A 5,064-nucleotide genomic window follows, 5' to 3' on the forward strand; every position below is an offset into this window, starting at 1 on the left:
ACTTCAGTTGATACAACCATGTATAGATGTTTAATTAGGTCATTGCTATATAATTAACCGCTAGCCGGCCAAAAATCATGTCTTTGTGCAAGATTCCAAGAAAATCCTAAATTATCTCATTACATTGCAGCTAAACACATTTAAAGGTTACTCCTGGTATGGGTCTTGGGTGACTCTAGCTTCAATCTAACCAGTTACTCAGATGCAGATTATGCAGGTTGTAAGATTAATTAATAGGAAAAAATCAGTGGATCATGTCAATTTCTTGGAAATAGATTGATATCATGTTTCAGTAAGAATCAAACAACAATTGTCACATCAACAGCTGAAGCTGAATATCTAGCCGCTGGAAGCTGCTATGCACAAACACTCTAATTCAACAACAATTGAGAGACTATGAAATTCAAGCCGTTGAATCTACAATATTCTGTGATAATACCTGTGCAATATCAACCACATACAACCCATTAATGCACTCTCAAATAAAACGTATTGAAATCAGACATCATTTTATCTGAGATCATGTGATGAAGATTGATATTCGGCTAGATTACATATCAACAGAATGACAAGCTACTGATATCTTCACTAAGCCATTATCAGACGGTAAGTTCTCTTATTTTTTGAAATATTCTCAGCTTAATAAATTTAAATCAAATGCACAAGTTTAGAGGAAATAAAAGTCGAGCTGGTGAATTAATTTATTAAATTGGTACAAAACTCAAGCTGCTCCGTCTCGAGTTTGTGCAAAGGAGACTACACCATAACTTAAGCTGCTCCAGCTAGAGTTTATGGAAAGTTTGACCGAACCATAAGCTCTGGCTATTTATCTCTCTCATAAATAATATCAATATTTTGAATGGTCTGATTTTTAAATATTATAAAGTTTCTTTAAATATTTTAATGCATATTAAATTATTATCTACCTTTTATTATGTATTTAATTTCACGGGGATAAATTTGAACCACCAACAGTCATTCTCTGGCTTTTCAAATTTCAAAAAACAATCACAAACATTCAAACACTTGGACTAACATGTTTGTCTCACAGACCTTATATATTTTCAATGTAGAGCCGTTCTTTTTTCGAACACTTCGAATTTTTCATTGTATCTTGCTCTCCTTTGTTAGAATATTAGAAATTTCAGAATTTGACAAATATATTTGCAAGAGAACTGAAGAACCAAATTGATCAGACAAATCATAACTGAAAAGATTTAAATCCAATGTCGTAAAAGTTCAGTTAACAAATCGATATTTAAAACCGAAGACCACGATTAACAGAACTGGAAGAATCTTCATCAACTAAAGTATCTCAAACTAAAAGGACATTAGTTTGAACTAAAAATGTCCAACTGAACTGATCCGCTGATCAGTTGACTTCTGATCGGTTAGCCACGACATCAGTTGTAGTATCAGCCGACAGACCGACAGTTCGTACACAAGCAGAACAGATGTAAGAGAGCAGAACAGTTTGATATTTCATACCACTTTCAGATAAAGTCAACAACTTAAACTAAATGACGATTCAACACATATTTATCATTAAATGCATTCAATACTATTGTTGGGATCGGAGACTATATATATAGCTGATCAACTCAGTTGAAGAAGGTTGGTGAACATACTGAACACACTATTGACGATCATCGATCAGTTGCGATACTCTCTTCAAGCATTTTCTAAATCTACAAATCGCACACCTACGCTCTTATTTTCTTTGTATTAATTAGTAGCAGTCAGACTACTTGTTAAGTGCAAATCAGTTTTCTGTTGTAAGGAATTTGAAAAACTAAGAGTTTCAGTTTGGCAGTGTATAAGTCCAACTGAAGTGAATTATTACAATCTATTGTATACATCAAAGGCTTTTAGTGAAAAACATATCCTTGAGATAGAAGGAGAGACGTAGGAGCATTTGAAGACTCCGAACATCCATAAAATTCGTGTGTTCTAGTTGATTACTTATTCAGTTTTCACAATATTCTATGCTGAGTATTCAATCTATATTTCAGTCTATTTTCGCACTATTATTAGTTGACTGATTTATATCGACAAACAAGATTTCAGGATCAGTCAATCTAAAGACCAATTCATCAGTCAAAAAATACAAAAAGCAGAGTGTTTATTCAAGCCCTCCTTCTAAACACTGTCAACTGTATCAAGCGATCCTATCAAGTGGTATCAGAGCACTTCCGTGGTATTGAACAATTTTTGGGTGCGAAAGCTGACTTAGCAAAGCTATTTCCTGGTTCAGTTGCTTTAGGCTCTCCCTTGAAGATTGATCATCCGAGAAAACTTTAACTTCTTTAATAGCGCACATTTGCCCGTTCTCACTATTAAAACCGAGATAAACATGAACAAATGTGCTTCTTCCAAGAAGCTTTCCTTTCCTCCAATTTGAAGAAATACCACCAGGTCTTTCACGTGTTTCGGGACTTCTTGGGGTCGATAATGAGGAAAGGCTAATTAAAGAACCAGGTGGAAGGGGCAACTTATGAAATCTATTCCTTCCATCTTCCACTTTCCCATTTGAATAGTCCAAATTAATCTCATTAATTCGAGCATGGATAGACAAAGTGATGGTTGTAATACACATCAGTCCTCGAGCAGGGCTTCGAGAAAGTGGGCTTAATACTATGTTCTCAATGTGTCTTCTGAAACCATTTTGATCCGTAAAATGACCCGAATCGTCGGACGATCCTGACGAACTAACGCTTGAAACAGAGCCGATCTGAAATCAACACCATGAAAATGGCCTGGCTGCCCTGTTGGTGGTCCTAGAGGCAGCGACAAGGGGTGCACTCTATCTCTTTTGTCTCAACACCATGAAGACGATACAATTTCATCTAATGTTGCATATTTTGTAATTAACAATCAAATGGCCTTTTGTCTCATCTTCATTCAGTTCAATGTTTCTAATATGTACATTTTTTCAATGATATAAATCCATTTACTCCTGTATTTTAATTCACAATATAAATTATCTTGATAGAAATTAAAATACAAAAGATTGTATTGATCTTATGGTCGTCCTTCTCCCGAATTAGTAAAAAAAATATGAACCGAGATACCAAAAAAAAAAAAGTATCCTTAACGTTTCCAAATAAGAAAAAAATATTTTCATTGGTAAGATAAAAATGAAAGAATACTATCTGATATTTTGTCAAATATGTTAATTCTTTAAGTTATCGTCAATGGAATGCACAGGATTCTTTAAATAATATCACGCTTATTGCGTGAGAATCTTGATTAAAAACTATCAATTATAAACAATGATTGAGTTAAAAAAATTATTGCTCTGACTTTTTTTAAAAAAATAAATAGAAAGACTTATCCTATAATTGGTTTTACTAGGGAGATAATCCTATTTAAGAAAATTAGTACAAAATAAAACTAAATACTACGATTTAATTAATTTCATTTTCTTTTCAAAAAAATATATTGGCATCATTTTTAAAGGTTGTTATATTCTGATTAAATATATGTAAAGGTCGATCAATATATTAACAGAATACTTTGTATTTTCATTAATATCTACTTCTACATATGTTCATTAATGAGCATCATTAAAAAATTAAATAAATATTATCGTTACACAACCCGATACAATTTCACATGAAAAGTCAAATATAACACCAAATGCATGCCTATATATATTATTCAAGAAACTATTTTTATTTTTATTTTTTTACTTAGTTTACTCTGCAACACAGTATACAAAATAAAATTTTAAAATCACGTTCGATGCATGCTAATGAAAAACAAATATTATATTTAGTTTTGAAGAGAAAACAAATAGTATTTGATATTATTTTGTCCTTCAAACAATTAATTTCCTAATAATTTATCTATAACATGATTCACGTTAAATTATTCAAACATCCAATCCACAAAACGATGCACACGCAACAATCAAATGATATCGTGCTTCCTGAATTTTATATAATAATATAATATAAAAACCAGCTAATATTTTCTTAATTTATTTATTTAGTTATTTGAAATTGACTCGCCCGAAAGCTAATTTCCTCCTATAAAAAGGATTCATTTGGACATGAAATAATTCAACTAAAACTAAACTCATATATCCATGGAGAAGGCATTCATTAAGCTTGCTTTTTTCTGCCTCCTCCTCCTCTCAACACCTAGTATTAACTCTCTTACTTCATCATCTTCAATACTATTCTTTTCTTTTTCTTTATCACAATATATGTAGAAGTGCTGTAAATATTAATATTATTTCATGATGATTAGCTAAATTAATGTTCATAGTGATCATCATGCATGGTTTTTACAGAAATGTCGTGTATGATCATCGGATTGCGATATTTCAACTTGTTTTAATATGATTAACCGTCTCAATATATACATGCACTTATAAATTTATTTGTTGGTTGATTAATACTTAGAATTTATACCGTTTGCAGATTCGGGATTCATAAGAACGACGATGTCTTCAATGGTGATTACTGCAGCCCCATCTCGAAAACTCCTGCAATCTACATGCTCTAGAAATGTCGGTGCTCTCTGTTCAACAAGTGCAGAGTGTTGTCAAGGAAATTGCTTAACCTTAATAGGAATAGGGGTGTGCGTATGAATGAAACTGGCATCATAAATCCTGCCCGACCGGACTCTGCATGCTTTAATTGATTGCTGCAAACCAATAATAATTTGAATGATTTGTCTTTCATGCATTTAATTTTTCTTGTGGTATTTTATGTTTCGAGTCTCGTCTCTTCTATTTCTAAATTTGTATGGTGATTGAATAAAAATCTTGCCGTTTGTGTTGAGTGTGTTAATATTACAGTGCACTAACTTAGTTTATCACGTTACATATTTTGATCATACCCCTGGTGAAAATAGGTAAATCCACTTATACGTACATGATAGATTATTTTTGGTTGATTTGTTTCAACTTTCAAGTAGCTAGTGTGTTTACAAAAGATCGTGATTTCAGAGAAGCAATTAAATTCATAGATTGTGAAAAAATGAGGAAAAAAATCAAAAGTGATCAGTAGTACTGTTTGAGATTAAAAGTGAACGGCTGAATTTTTTTTTTTTTTT

At 32.1% G+C, this 5,064-nt stretch overlaps 1 long non-coding RNA gene across 1 annotated transcript; it reads left to right on the forward strand.

Moving 5' to 3' along the window:
* The first annotated feature begins 4,048 nt into the window (after positions 1-4,048).
* Positions 4,049-4,790, forward strand: LOC140956678 (uncharacterized). Its single transcript, XR_012171503.1, has 2 exons — positions 4,049-4,148; positions 4,428-4,790. It is a non-coding gene; the product is annotated as an uncharacterized lncRNA (long non-coding RNA).
* Positions 4,791-5,064: the final 274 nt, after the last annotated feature.

The sequence above is a fragment of the Primulina huaijiensis genome, chromosome 14 (genome assembly GCF_012295235.1).
Source record: "Primulina huaijiensis isolate GDHJ02 chromosome 14, ASM1229523v2, whole genome shotgun sequence".
NCBI classification, from domain to species: Eukaryota; Viridiplantae; Streptophyta; class Magnoliopsida; order Lamiales; family Gesneriaceae; genus Primulina; species Primulina huaijiensis.